The sequence below is a fragment of the Helianthus annuus genome, chromosome 9 (genome assembly GCF_002127325.2).
Source record: "Helianthus annuus cultivar XRQ/B chromosome 9, HanXRQr2.0-SUNRISE, whole genome shotgun sequence".
NCBI classification, from domain to species: Eukaryota; Viridiplantae; Streptophyta; class Magnoliopsida; order Asterales; family Asteraceae; genus Helianthus; species Helianthus annuus.
In genome coordinates, this window is record NC_035441.2 from 61740770 (window position 1) to 61757419 (window position 16650).

The 16650-nt window shown below is 30.5% G+C and overlaps 2 long non-coding RNA genes across 2 annotated transcripts; one reads left to right on the forward strand and one right to left on the reverse strand.

Annotated features, from left to right (window-relative positions):
• Positions 1–1115: 1115 nt before the first annotated feature.
• On the reverse strand, positions 1116–2896 carry LOC110874390. Its single transcript, XR_002555909.2, has 2 exons — positions 2220–2896; positions 1116–2119 (listed from the first exon to the last, which is right to left on the reverse strand). It is a non-coding gene; the product is annotated as an uncharacterized LOC110874390 (long non-coding RNA).
• Positions 2897–9213: 6317 nt separating this feature from the next.
• Positions 9214–10047, forward strand: LOC118482008. The gene is made up of 4 exons (XR_004866713.1): positions 9214–9312; positions 9441–9498; positions 9793–9909; positions 10004–10047. It is a non-coding gene; the product is annotated as an uncharacterized LOC118482008 (long non-coding RNA).
• The last annotated feature ends 6603 nt before the right edge of the window (positions 10048–16650 follow it).

Here is a 16650-nt window from a genome sequence, read left to right on the forward strand (position 1 = left end):
GTGTTAAAGCTCTAGGAAGATAAAACCTAGGAACAAAATTACTAGCCTTAATACTTGATAAAAGTTGGAAATCAGAAATGAAAAAAGCTATAATCACAGGAATGGAAGTAGATCTAAGTCAGAATATAGCAATATTTTATTGTACACCCAATATTTTAAGAGATATAAAAGATTTGCAAAACATAAAAATAGCTTTAAAAACAAAAGGATATGAAGACTATCAAGGAAATAATTTAGTGGTAAGTATAGGAGTACTAGGGAAAGCTAGTAACAATAGAAGGAATAGTAAAAACAATTGCATCAAAATCTATACAAATGATAGAACCAATAAAAATAGATTCAGAACAATTAACAGGATTAGAATGGGATCTAGAAGATTTACAAGAAAATGAAGAAAATACAGTTTTAGTATCTAAAAGAAGTTATATATGAAAAGACTGATGGTAAACAAAGCTTAAGATTTACAGATTTCAAAGAAAAACAAACAGAGAAAAATGATAATGAGGAATATCATTTTATGAATATAGAGGAAGAAAACGAAGAAGAGGAAACATTACCTATATATGATACAGAAAATGAAGAAGATGAGATAGATATAGACTTCTTAAATTTTGAACAAAGAAGAAACGATGAATTACACATTAATAGATTATGAAGAAGAATCCGTAGATTGTTTTAAAATTGAAGAAACAAACAAAACAATAGAACAAATTATAAACAGAAAATTTACAGAAATAAATATACAAGAAGAAGTAGATGATATGATTATAGAATGCATGACAGATTTAGAAATGACTTATGAAGAAAGCTATAAAAAGTTACAAGAATATTATAATCTACCATTAGTAGAAGATATTATTAATGGAAAAATAGTGTTGCTCAAGAATATAACCTCTGACTCAGCTTCATGGAAAGCTCTTTACATTTGAAAGAGAGCTTATCCATAAAAAGAAGCTCCAGAAAAACTCTGTCATGCATTAACAGGCCAACATAAATTTCATTAGCGTTGTTTCTATGCTTTCTTTATTAGCGTTTCTTAAGAAAAACTCTCTACGTTAAGACCTGGGGTGACTAAGGTTTTCTTCCATTCTCTAATACTAACAAGAGCAAATGAGTGTTCAAGAAATGATCAAGCTTATTTTTAAATCCACAATTGCATCATTTTTGTTTGAAATAATAACTGACTAGTATTGCCCGTTACCTATATTTCAGGACCCTTTCTTTTTCACGCGAACGACTTGGACAAATGAAATACATTCTCCTAGGGGCCATTAAAACTGAAAACCCTTAGGTTGGGATGTTGTTACATGGAACTGGGCACGGGAGTATCATTGTCATTGCATCTGGTTGAAGATGACACTGAAGAGAGCAAGTATATGGCCCTTGGTAGTTTATCTTACTCCAAGCTTCTCAACTTTGCTGCAAGTATATGGCCCTTGGTATCTTTTCTTGTATACATTGAACAACATTTATTCGCACACATATATGCATGCATATGACCGTTATTGATTTATAATTGTAACAGCAACCTGATGGGGATGTGCCTGAGCAATCGCTTTTGCTGGAATATCTCAAGAAATCTACTATGTAGTCTTTGTAATCACCGGTTCAGTCAGATTTGACCTGGGTATCTTATGTTCAAACCCTGATTTTTGTCTATCTCGTGGAATCCCTACTTTGAAGGTTATAAACCCTTAATCCACTGTTGTTGCAAGACATTACAATAACACAAGGGCTTTGCCACAATCTAGTAACTTTTGCTAATGAATCTCTTAAACTTAATTGTCTACTTTGATATTTTTAAAGACTTAGCTGATTCTTCAAAAGTACAAACTTACTTTTTCTAAAGGAAAATTACAAGTTTTATCCTTTATCTTAATACCATATATCAGGCGGTATCCTTTTCAACGAATGTTGACAAGTTTTGCACTTTACAGAGAATTTTGTTGCACATTTTGTCCTTTACACCCAACTCAGTTAAAAAAAAGTCCGTTAAGTCTTGTCATGTGATACGCACACGAGGGTAAAACAGTCTTTCCTCATTCTCTCTCTACTCATCTCTTCCTACCACCCCCACCTGCCACAATCATCCACCACTTTCAACACCCTCACAATAAACCTAAATCAATAAATCAAAATCCGCAATGCATTAATCAAACCTAGAAATTAAACTAAACTAAATCAAATAAAACAAAACAAAACAAATGAATCAAAATTACCTCATTGCAAATATCACCACAAATATCATCTGACTTTTTAGAGCAATAATGAGATCCCCCTTCAGCCATGGCACAAACTTGATTAGAAATTTTCATCAAAGCAGACGTCATTTGAATCTTGAACACCCAACCAAACAGATCACCCAAATGAATGAATGAAACAATGAAAGAACTTTTTGACCTCGATCTCAAAGATGATAACCCTAGATCTTTGGCCGCATAAGGAAAGAAATGAAAAAAATTTGGTTTTTAGATACAAACAAAAAAACCCAAATGGGGGAGATAGAGGAGCATAGGGGATGTTGAAAAAGCTCTGGTGAGGTGTTGTTTCTCTCTCTAGAAATGGGTTTCTTTATCTAGAAATTAAAAAACCCTTTGTGTGTAAGTTTCTTATCTGGTTAACGTGCGGCGGCGACAAAGGTGTTTGTGGTTGTTTTTTGACAAGAAATCAGGAGTGATGACTCCTATGGGTTCGGATTAGAGAATTACAGAAGAGTTTAAAGATATTAGTCGTTGTTTCAGGTTTGAGGCGGTGGTTTGGGGTTTTAGGGTTGGCGGTGGATGGTTGCAGGGAGGAGGGACAGTGGTGGATAGGTGGTGGTAGATGGGTGGAGTTGGGTTTTTAGAAAGAGAGATAGTGTGGGTGTCTGGTTTGTAGAGAGAGAAAGGATAGGGTGGGTGGGTGGGAAGGGTAGAATGGGGTTATGTATTAAATAAAAAAAACTTTATTTGTATATTAGGATGTGAAAATACTAAATTACCCTTATATGGGGTCCACATGTCCAAACTTGACACACTTTTTTAACTGAGTTGGGTGGAAAGGACAAAACGTGCGACAAAACTCTCTGTAAAGTGCAAATCTTGTCACCATTCATTGAAAAGGACACCGCCTGAGTATTAAGATAAAGAAAAAAACTTGTAATTTTTCCTTTTCTAAGTCATACATATGTGTATTCAAAACACGCCCTTACTTTATTTAATACAACAAAACTAGGTGACATGTTATATATATATATATATAAGCCATAGTTATCAAAAAAATGCTCGCTTTTCCCGCCTAGATAAAAAAAATGCCACATGATTTTTCTTAGAAATCCTATCTTATATATACACCAGATTACCAGTATTTATTTATTTATTTTGGAAATTATATCTCAACCAAATCAAATCTTATTACTTATATATTTAAAAAATATATTTGAATTTTGAAAAAAGTTAAGATATCATATATTTTTATTCAAAAGTTATATTGATATAACAATATTCTGATAAACAAACGTTCAAAATAATCTTCTGCTCTTTTTATTTGCCGGCAAAACATAATATTATAGGTATTCTTCAACGTTACGAGGATTCTACACTATATTTAACTATTCTCACTTTTAATAAAATATTTATGACTTATTTCTTATGTATTTATTATTTAAATTTTGATTCATATTCTCTAAGAAATTTGGTATTAGGATATTTTGGTGATTCATAATGATTTTGATTTATGGTATTGAAGAAAGTGTTCTTTTCAATACATAATATTATCATTTAATCTTTATATTTGCTTGCATTTTTTTTCTCAAGCCCCGGTTTTTTTTTGCACTTCTCGCCTAGGCGACAGGCGCGGCTTATGCGCCTAGTGTGCACCTAGCGCATTTGATAACTATGATACAAGCCAGGTGACTAACTACAAAAATCATTTACTATAAAAAATTCTCAAAAAATTTAAAAAAAAAATCAATTGTTCCAGCCAGAAAAAATCCCATGAAAAATTAACATCAGATGTAAAAATATTTACATCGCCGTAAACAAAAATTACATCAGGCGTAACTATCGACTCGATATGATTTTTTGTTTTTTGTTTTTACAGTTGTGTTTATAACATTTTTATCTACATTTGTGCAAAAAATGGTTGCCCAACTCCCGCTAGAAGTAGGAGTTCTCACTGTGGTGGTTCTTAATTGAACCGAATCCTATATATATATATATATATATATATATATATATATATATATATATATATATATATATATATATATATATATGAACCGTGTGAACCAATCTGAGCCATTGATCATTTTTTTAGATGTAAAGGATATGATGGTAATTAATCATTTTAAATTAGGAAGTTATATATTTTTGTTAACATTAAACTAACTACCCCTTATGATCTTTAAATCGTTATAAATTTTTCATACGTTAATAATTTTTTATTTAAATACACCATACAAACGATTTTTTTATTCCCTTTAATTTGAGTATGATATTGCTATAGTTTTTTTTTTAATAAAAACGAACAACATATGCATTTTTTTCGTTTTCCAGCGTTTGATTGTTTATATACACAGGTGTACATGAGTACAATATCCAGATGTACAACAATGTACAACGAACAACAGCCTATACACTTGTATACATGAGTACAATACATTTATGGACAACAATGTACATTGTAGGAACAACGGACTGTACACTTGTGTACTCATATCTTTAATTAATAACTGACATCCCTGGTTTAAAGGGATTTGATTTTGTTTTATTAAAAAAAACAATATTAAGTTATGATAGGATATCAAAATTACCAATAGTACAAATTTACGTGAATGCCCCTATCAACCTCATTTCTTTCTTATATTTAATTTAATATTAATATTTACAAGTTTGCTATTAGTATTAATTTTGATCATCTAACAAACGAAGGGCCAAGATCTGTTCATTTTGTTCACAAGTTAACCATTGTTCACTCTAAACCCTACCCTATATATATAGGGGAGAGTTTAAATGAGAACGCTAAATATCGCGAGAACCGTGAAAACAAATAAAAAACCGCAAAACTTGGTCAAAAACATCTCAAATTCAAAAAAAAAATTTAACAGTTATTATTATTATTCGAATACAATGTTAGAAATTTAATTAACACGTTTAAATTTACATGTATTCATAAATATGGAAAATTTACACATATGTAACTTTTCTGATTTACACATGTGTAAATTTGTTTTTTTAACAAATTTACACATGTGTAAAAAATCTAATTAGAGTGATTTTAAGAGAATAAATGAATTATTTGATGTTGTAAATTATTTTTTTAATGTTTTATCTTAATTACAAATGATATGGCGGAACCCCAAGCTGTGGGGAGATGTTACCTGCTTGTTCAAGAAGATAGTTTTCCTTTTATAATAGTATATAATGGGCCTTAACCCTAATGGATTGGCCCAAGAGTGGTTTTAGTAGAATCAGACCCACATGGACCTATTAAGCGTGTGGGGAAAATCTAAATGGGCTCAAGCCCAGTCACCATTTTATAGGAGTAAGCCCATGCGAGGAGCCTAAGCAGGGACCCTCGTCAACAATAGTAACTACAAATGGCTCATATTTCGGTTCACCAAACAAAAGTATATCATCATTAAATTTTAAAAGTTAAATTAAACTACGAACTTGGACATAGTTCCAAGTGGTGAATCAAACTCTCCATGTATTTTGTGGCTTGTAATATCCATAAGCTGCCAAGATTTACCTTCACATCATATGTCTCATACGATTCTTTCAACATGTCATATATTCTTATTTGCTTTAGCTTCCGATTAACATTCCCCTTAACAATTTTTCAATCATGTAAAATGGATAAAGGTTTGAAACCGAAGTAACTATATGACGCCAAAAAAAAGTTCATAAACATCACAAAATGTTCTAGGATCCATCTTTCTTAGTGTAAGCATATTATTACCGAATACGTTTCACTAGCTTTGGACTACTCACAAAACCTCGAGTGGCTCAATGCCGGTTTTAATCGTGAAATCTGATAATATATCCACAAACACTTTTTATTCTTTCATTATTATCATCGGTGCTTTTAAATAACTAATATGATCACATACCATATTATCAGTATACTTCTGAAAATAAACTTGTATGCATTTGGATACATTTCGGGACCATTTTCAAAGTTTTTGAGGTTAACCCATTTGACTTACCTTTTTAGTTGATTGTTAATTAGCTGGTCACATTAGACCCTTTGAAAAACACCCCAGAGCTACTACTACAGAGTTTACAAGCCGCTTGATATGCTGTAAGTAAAACGTAATCCAATCCAAACCATTTGCATACATGCATGTAGCATGATTTCAACCTGCTTGACTCATTTGAATTGATTTCCTTTGTAGTTACATATTTCAACTCACCATACCACTTGTATACGTACATTTCAAAGGACTTTCCCCAACCGGATCCTGTTCTCTTAGTGTGTATGTATTGTGCAATTTATTTTGTAGATGATGATGAGCTTAGCTAATCCGGTTGATTTGTATTCTTGAGTTTTAAATGTAAAGAATATAGGTGGAAAATAAGTGAAAGGAAGTGAAGGAATCGGTCTTCGTGTTATATATGTAGTCTGAGAGAAACTCTCAAATTGAAGGAACCTAATTATTATTTCTTTTACTTTTTCCCTTTCTTTTCCTAACTGGAAAAAAAAAACAGTAAACACAAACAACCTTAGGCCCGATTTTGCTAACCAGAACCCCTTAAGCATATATGGATGGTAAAAAATAAATCTGAAATTAGCAGACTTTTTTTTTTAATTAGACGCAGCCTCTTTCCTAACTGTGGCATGCCATTTTGCAAAGCAATGCGTGTCTCTCTAGTTAAATATTGTTTTAAAATTCGCCTTATATCAGCATAATATAGATGACATTATTTTTTTGCTGAGGCGAAGATGCTGGTAAAACTGCTCAAAACGCAAGAGATTGCATAGATAACAATGGATATTAACACCACCTCCTCTCATAGATAACTTACGATCCAATAACAGTATACACACTTACATTATACCTTTGTTTTTTTAGTCGAGAAGAGGATGTTTCTTTATATTTTTATTTTGGGAAAACATATTCACGCGTCTATGTAATTCCAAGTGGAAGAGGTTATTAATAACATGAAAACATCCCTTCAATGGGGCTAGAATAAAACAGAAAGCATACTTTTAACCATAGTCACATGGATCGGGGTACGTTCCGGTACGCGGTTCGTCCATTTCTAAAATCCGGTACGAGGGGTATGTTCATTGAGAACGCCAACTCGGTACGTGGTACGGTGTACCATATAGTCTATAATGTATCACATATCAAACGAATGTAGGTACCGAATCATGAAAATAACACTTTAAGACAGAGACAAAAATCAGTACTACAAAGTAATGGACATAAAAAAAATACTATGATATTCGTACCAATGAGTAACGAAAGTATAAAAGTTTACTACGATGGAAAGAAAACAGAATTCGTACCTTAGTTTAGCAAAGCCAAGCAAAAGCAAAACAAATCAACTAGTCCTTAACAAACACAAAAACCTACAATTTATTATAGCCGTATAAACTTTATGGACTTTAATACATATCTAATTCGTGGACTTAAAATACTAGTTTATAAGAGTGTCTTGATAATTGTCTAAATTTTATTTAAAATTGTATGGCATGAATAATGCCAACAGACTTATTTACAAAACTTAATTTAATAATTGGTAAACTAATTATTGGCTTTTACTAAATTAAATAAATCATTTGCCTAACCAAGATTACACCACAAAGGTATACCTTTTCTAATTAACCGAATAATAATCTCTATATCTTCATTCACGTAGGTGTAAAAATAATATAATAATCCTTATTATCCAAACCAAGAGGTCCCTCTTTTTTCAAGCCATTCCTGTAACTCTTTCTCCCTTCATACTTTTTTTTCTTTTCCGTAATAAAAAATGTTGATTTTTAATTATTATTCATAGCAATAGTGTAACCCAATCCAAGGCTTACTTAATGTATAAAACGGGTATAGAATATCACAAAATATATAAAGTCAGATTCAAACTTTTCTTCAAAAGCATTAGATCCTTGTTTAAGAACCAACAAATTATTTTACTAGAGTAAATAATAGTATAAGTTTTAGTACGGAAATTATAGGGTAATAAGAAATACATACATAATATATTTTATAATCAACATGGCGTCGGCTTCTTTTTTTTCAACTTCTTTGCATCTCACATATCAATTTAAATGAAAACGGAGAACACAAGAACGGGGTATCGGATCCTTACCTTATTATCGGCACGGATAAGAGAGGGCGAGATAGTCGTGGTGCACGAGTAAGACGACGAACTTAAACGGTGGTTGCGGTGTCTCGAGTGTCAGCTTAGGCGATCGTTTGCTAGGCCAGAGAGCAAGAGTACAAGTGGTGGTGCTAGTAAACGAAACCAGAAATGGTGGTATACGGTGGCAACGAACCTTAACAGAGAGTAATAAAGTATGGTTGTGTCTTGTGTGAAACTTGTGAAACAAATGGGAATATTGTACAAGGATCGATTCAAATCATGTTCATAAGTTGCGAATTGAGAATAACATTGATTAGCCTATCAATTGTTGATCATAATTGCCGAAATATGAAAGGTGATTTATTAACAAATATGTATTTACCATAATCAGTTTAGAATTATGTATTTACCATAATTAGTTTCATCTCAATATAATATTATTTTGCTTTATCATACATGCATATGCACAGATCTTGGATAAAAAAACAACTAAATTGTGTTGTCATGTTTATTATATTTTAAATTTATATTTATAATAACTTACGGTTGTGCTCTTGCCATTTGTGTATATCATGACATGATATAATGAAAATATTATACATTTGTGTTATAATATAATTCTAATAATTATTGTTAATTGTCGATTTAGTTATCTATTTCAAAATATAAAATTGCAAAGTAAAACTATCAAATAAGACGATAATTATTTAATCATAAAAATTTTTTACTACGATGTGTTAATTCCACTAAAATATTCATAATTAAATCGAATTTATTATTTTAGGGTTTTAAAATTTTCGGATCTACTATTCTAATAAAGCAAAACAAGCTTAAGCCACATGGCATTAGCTTAAACCATTACTTGCCACGTGGTATTTGATTAGACCACTTTATTTTGCTTTTTCCGCCAAAACCATCCTCATTAGCTTCTTTAATACGCTTCACTTCACTCCAAAACCCTAATACCCATCTCCTGCATCCGGTTCTTCCTTCTTCATCGATTGATCTTCGAAAAACATAGGTATGTTATTTTTCTTTTCTCTCTTTGATTTTTCTTTGTCATTGTTAAACAATACATATTTCTTCCTTAAACCCTAGATATCATCTATCGATCTTTAAATATGTTATTTGCAATCTCCAGAACCCTAGATTTCTTCATCTTCAATCGCGAGTGGAAGCAACCAGTCCTTATTATGCGGCGTATAAGGTATGTATCCGTGTTTTTAATTTTCTTTTTGCGGCATTGTTGGTGTCTGGAAGACCTAGCCGCCGCCTCTTCTTAGGGTTTCAGTGATTTCTAACTTATGCATTCATCAATACCTATATTCATTTCTTGAGTGCTTCTGTGATATTTTTCAAGATTTGGTGCCTTTTGAAAGATGGGATCTATCACTGTCTTCTCCAAACGATTCAACAAATAGGTAACAATTCTTCAAATATCGATTCATGTTTGATAATCTCGCTTACTGTTTGATGTTCTCTATCATATGTTCATCTTTAGGTTTTCCGATTAAATTCACGTATTGAAGTAGATTTTGAGCAATTGTCAGAGGTGACGTTGTTTGCTGACACTATTACAGTTCAACAATTGGGAGTGATGATTTGGCATACCAGAAAGGTTATAGTACAGATTATTGTTTAAGCTTAAGCAATGTTTCATCCATCATTCTCTATTTAAATCCTTAAAATTGTGATGTCTTTGTTGACAACAGGTCCTTTAGAGAGCTGATCATTCTTCCAATCGATTGCAAGCAGGTTCGTTTTCAATAGATTTGGTGTTATTTTGAGTCTTCTTTATTGTTCTTTAGGTAAATTATTTTGATTGATTATTTCAAAATTTGAAGTTTTGAAATTTATATCAATTATGGATACTTATCAAAGTTGTCTAAATTGTAACGTATTTCCAAATTTATCAAGATAACTTATATTAAAGTTTTAATTGCTTCCAAATTTTGTGTTAGTTTCCATAATTTTCGACAATCACATAAATTTTCAAGTTTCTTAGAATTTGTTCTTCTTCTTTTTTTTGTAGATCGTTCCACTTATTCTGAAGGTATGTAAACTAGATTAGATTGTTACGTATTTTAAATGCTTAATCGCACTTTTTTAATCATTTTTCTGTATTTTTTGTGATTGATTTTTTTTTCACAATCATTTAGATATTGATTATAATATGAATATATTAACCTTATTGGTTTTGAATTTAAGTTTGAATAATATTTAACTATTTAGGTAAATTGTTTTGACTGTTTATTTCAAAATTTGAATTTTTGAAATTTATATCAATTATGGATACTTATCAAAGTTGTCTAAATTGTAACGTATTTCCAAATTTACCAAGATAACTTATATTAAAGTTTTAATTGCTTCCAAATTTTGTGTTAGTTTCCATAATTTTCGACATTCACATTAATTTTCAAGTTTCTCAGAATTTTTTCTTCTTCTTTTTTTGTAGACAATTCCACTTATTCTGCAGGTATGTAAACTAGATTAGATTGTTATGTATTTTAAATGCTTAATCGCACTTTTTTTAATCATTTTTCTGTATTTTTTGTGATTGATTTGTTTTTCACAATCATTTAGATATTGATTATATTATGAATATATTAACCTCATTGGTTTTGAATTTAAGTTTGAATAATATTTAAATATTTAGGTAAATTGTTTTTGACTGATTATTTCAAAATCTGAATTTTTGAAATTTATATCAATTATGGATCCTTATCAAAGTTGTCTAAATTGTAACGTATTTCCAAATTTATCAAGATAACTTATATTAAAGTTTTAATTGCTTCCAAATTTTGTGTTAGTTTCCATAATTTTCGACAATCACATTAATTTTCAAGTTTCTCAGAATTTATTCTTCTTCTTTTTTTGTAGATCATTCCACTTATTCTGCAGGTATGTAAACTAGATTAGATTGTTATTTATTTTAAATGCTTAATCTTACTTTTTTTTAATCATTTTTCTGTATTTTTGTGTTGATGATAATGATTTAAATTTTTCTAATCTAATCTTATTAATGGATATATTCTTGATGTCTTTGAAAGAGTGATGCTCTTACTGATTTTTTTTATTTTATTTTTTGTTTTTTCATGATAAACCCTAATTTTTATGCAATTGCTGGAGTCTGAATCTTCTTCGAACACAAGAGGTAAGTTTAATATTATCGTGTTTTTGGTGTTTTTTATCCGGTATAATGATAGTTTTCATTATTTATGCTAATCTCTATAATTTTTAAGTTATTTTGTTTTTTATTTTGGCAAATCAAACTATGATATTTTTTGAAATCTGAAAATCTTTGTTTTCTTACTAATAAATTTTGTATTGTATTAATATGTATTAATGATTCTTTTGTTTTGTTTTTTTATTTTTTCATGGTTAACCCTAAATTTTATGCGATTGCCGGAATATTAAACTTCGTCGGACATGTTAATAAAAGATTTTAGTTTTATTGTTTTTTTTTTTTCCTATTTTATATCCGGTATAATGCTTGGTTTCATCCTTTTTGCTCATTTAATTTTGGCTGTATTTTTTAGTTACTAATAAATTTGGTATTGTATTAATTTCCCGAAAATTTGTAGTGTTTCTATAAATAAATTCATTTACGTTTTTTGAAACCCCTCCTTTTGTTTGTTTTATATTTTTTTTCCCTCTCTTATGAGTTTGTTTCTATGTCGGTTGGTTTTGCTTGGCAAGGTTAGATTTTCCTAATAAGTTTGCTTGATTTACGGGATTGGATATTAATGATTTGATTTTCAGATTTTAAATTTTAAATTTTGAAGTCAATCATTATTTTAAATTTAAATTTTGAAGTAAACCATTATTGTGTTTGATTTTAAATTTTCAATTTCGAAGTCAATTATTATTTTAAATTTAAATTTGAAAATTTGCCATTAATGTGTTTGATTTTAAATTTCGAATCTGTAAATTGAATTTAAATTTGAAAAGTTAGACTTTCCTAATAAGTTTGCTTGATTTACGGGATTGGATATTAGTGATTTGATTTTCAGATTTTAAATTTTAAATTTTGAAGTCAATCATTATTTTAAATTTAAATTTTGAAGTATACCATTATTGTGTTTGATTTTAAATTTTGAATGCTTTGAAATCTTGATGTTTTTTTATGAGATGCTTTGACTATATTATTTGTAGTTTTAGGGATGCTTCGAGTCTTCTTCGACTATTGTTTTTGTACTCGAGTTGCATATCTAATTCAAATTGTGTTTTGTAATTTTAGGTGATGAGCTTCTTTCAGACTCCTTCCCCTACAAGGAACTCTTGAATGAAATCCTATGAGAAGTTGAAGGAAAGGTATATCTTGCACCGTTCTTTATCTATATCTATATATCTATATATCTTAAATGGGATCCTATGGGAAATTGATCTCTATTCGATTCACTGATGTATATTCTTCTCCTCACCATTTTGTTCCATCAATCAACTCATGTGTGCTGTTATGTTTGATACCCGATCTTATTCCAGTGATTAATATCCGCTTGAGTAACCCAATCTGAGGCTGATTTTTTTCGTTAACGATTCAGGTAAACTTTCCCGATTTGGGTTTTCTGCAAGGCTAATCATTTAAATTAAGTTGTTATTTTTATGGTTTACATCCTAAACCCCAGTTTTACAGTATCTCATGATAATCTTTCTTCGTTTTTTAGAATCTGGTCAAATTGGGCCATAATCTGAAGAAATGTGTTTAAGCTACGACAAGGTGTGTATAGCATTATGATTGATATTATAAAAAAATAACTATAACAATTTCTCTTCCTGTAATTTTGTATAACATTATTTATAAAATGATTACAGGTATGATAAAAAATATAAAAGCTGCTCTTCCTGTCTTTTGTTCACTTCACGTATCTTCGCTAAATCAATATGTTGGAAGGTTTGTGTATGTAGAATTAGTCTGGATACGCCCACGAAAAAAAATGCCGATTTATATTGTATTTCTCATGGCAGTATGAAGGCTATGGTTAAGGATAAATGATAAGATCTTCAAAGGGGTCGATGCTTTTCAAACTAAAATAGTGCAAGACATTAAGGAGGCTACTCTCTGGTGGATGATTAACAGATCGATAGGCGTCAATCTCTCAATCTGGTCCACTTTCTCTGGTTTAGACTTTGGTTAGTGTATGTGTATAGATAATTTTTTTAAAGTGATTAGATGTGTAATGGGGTATGAGTATTTTGGATGTATCTTAGTGTGTTTTTTTTGGAAGCTTAATTGTTGTTTGTATGCCTCTTTTGGTGATTAATAAAGTGTGGTTTACTGAAAAAAAAAACGCAATTTCAACCGTTTTTACCTAACGGGTGATTTTCTTTATATTTATCTCTAATTGCTCAAGTAGGTAAACTTTAAAAAATTGTTTAAAGACGGACTTATGATTAGTTTGTTTGGATTTATTTTATGTATAGATGTCAAAAGATATTTAGAGGATAACCTGTGATTAACTCGATTAAAACAGGTTGTGATGAAATGAGTCTTTTTTTAAAAATTGGTCTTTTCAAAATTGGTGAGGCTGTGGTATAAATGAAGCTTTTCAAAATCATATTAGATATTACACACTCGGAATAATAATATTGAGGGTTGAATATATGTGACCCTATAAATATAGAGTTGTACTTTACTTTAATTTTTTTCTATTATAGAAATTCCAATGTGATGGTATTTTTGTTGTTTCCTCTATTATTTTCTCTATATAATATAGAATAGAGGTTCCAATGTAAATGCTCTAAATATAGACGTTTACTTTACATTCTTGCTTTCGCATGTTTTTATGCTCTTTACAACAAGAAAAAGTTTAAGAAACCAATTAAAAATTTATGATGAAGAAAAGGGAAAGAGGATATTTTAGATGTTAAAGTGTTATTTTTATACTTTTATTTGTTATAAATTAAATTTTCCTACCCGGAAAATTTCCGGGTTAGAACCTTATTTTTTCTATAACAGTAAAAGGGATTTATAACAAATCAAGTGTTGGAGGGTAGCCAACCAGTTGATATCTCTAAGAACCCGTTTGAGTTGTTCTTACACTTAAGTAAGAATATATTTTTTTTTCAAATTAATTTCATGTATATAAAACAATAATTAACGCTTTTGAGTTAATTACTGTTTTCGTCCTATGGTTTGTTAAAAATCACTATTTCAGTCCATTAGTTTAAAAATTGCGATTTCAGTCCGTGTGGTTTCACTTTCGTGACCATTTCAGTTCCTGTGGTTTCACTTTCGTAACCATTTCAATCCAATTATTCTGTAAGTACAGGGACTGAAATGGTTACGAGGTGGACTGAAATGGTTACGAAAGTGAAACCACAAGGACTGAAATCGCAATTTTTAAACTAATGGATTGAAATAGTGATTTTTGACAAACCACATGGACGAAAACAGTAATTAACTCTTTTTAGTAATCTAGCAATAGAGCTTTAAATTCTAAGTCGTCCTGATTGGAATTGATAATGTCAGATGATGAATGCGATAGCGGAGTTAAAGAATACATCATGAAAACATCATGAAGGTTTAGTTAACAAAAACTGAATTTGTAACGAACATTATGTAGATGTACTATTGGGACGTGCTCAACTGTCTCAAAATATTAGGCTTAACAAATCACACTTTAACGCTTCTACGTTTAAATTATTTTATGTGTTCAGTTGGTGTTTAGCCACCCGCGAAGCTCGCGGGGTCTTAGGCTAGTATTATCTGTATCAATGTCCAAAACTGGCGAACTACTGCCACTTGGATCTTTATTCAAAGGCCCGCTTCCTTTCCTACAATATGATTGTTTCCACATCTCATGAGTTGCCAGTACGGCCCATTATCTTAGCCTATAAAAGAAAAAATTATGAAGTTAGTAAACTTGGTAATATTCACATAGTATATATTGTTTAGACTTGTGCATGACACCTCTATAAACATAATAGATAATACAACATATTTCTGTAAATACCAAACTCTTTATATTGCTTAGACTTGTTTATCAGATTCAAAGTTACGCATAAACTAACCTGTGTAGATAATCCTATTAAAATATAGTTTTTCTTAAATCTTTTACCGCTTTTCTTTTTGCAGTCGCATAGCTCGAGATCCTAATGTCTGTTTGCCTCCGGTTGTCGTGCTTCTAATTCTTTTATTCTTTTACCAGCAATGCACTTCTCCAAACACCTATGAATATCTGCATCGCATTTCTCCTCCCACAGAAAATAATTCTTTGGAAAATAAAAGCTTTTAATATAATGATAATATGGAAACGACTTTTAATCAAATTTCTCAAACAGCTGTAAGTAGGGCAATATGTAATATGAAAACAAAACACACATGTTAACCGGTAGTTTCTAATGTTTTTTTTCTTCAAGTATTTGCACCGATAAATAAGAACTAATTAGTAATACCTTGCACTTTTCTTCAAGATAATTTTGATCGGATCACTTTTCATGAGATCAATATCATGATAGCATCATGCCCTAATTTATCTAGTTTAGTTGATAAGTAGAAATATTGATATGATCATTTTATTTTGTACTCAATTACTGATTCACTACTTTAGAAGATCATAAATAATGCCTTATTATTTATTATAAGAAATGTGTAACATTCAATTTTTGAATTTGTGCTTATTTAGGGATGGAAATTTAAAATGTGTTATGATTAGTATCTCAGTTTGGCTCACCTTTTAAGCTAAATTTTGAAGACATTTTGATTTTTTTTAAACGGCGAACAAACACACTCGTATAAAATCTACTCCTAAAATCAATCTATTGTTCACTTTGCGGGACTTGAACCGACATAACTTTGATAACGACAGCAAAGCCCAATAACCCTCTATGTATAGAAAACTAAGAAAAATCTGCCATGTAGGAACAGACTTAACTTTCGTAAGGAAGACTTAACTTTTCTAAACTGTTCTTTGTTTCATAAAAGTTTTTGGGGAGCTTATTCTCTTCGGCTAGTAATGCATTAACCATGGATATTTTATAGTTGTAAGCTGTTGTGGGCACGTTGAAAAGTGATTTCCATGTCAAGAAATTTGTGATGGCTTGTCACTTTGAACAAATTATAGACTTCTCCCCATCCCACAAAGGTTCATCGACAACTTTTAGCATGTCATAGAATCATTTTGCCTCGGGATTTAGTACATGGCCTTCCAAAGTACTAGAAGTATAACCATAGTTATCAAATGCGCTAGGCGCACTCAAGGCGCATAAGCCTCGCCTAGGGCCTAGGCGCAAAGCGCAAAAAAAGCGAGGGCCTTAGAAAAATAAATGCACTAAAATGAAAAAAAATAAAATATATTATGTAGTAAAAAATAATAAATTTATGTTGTTGGTATATAAAACTAAGGAATAATTGCAT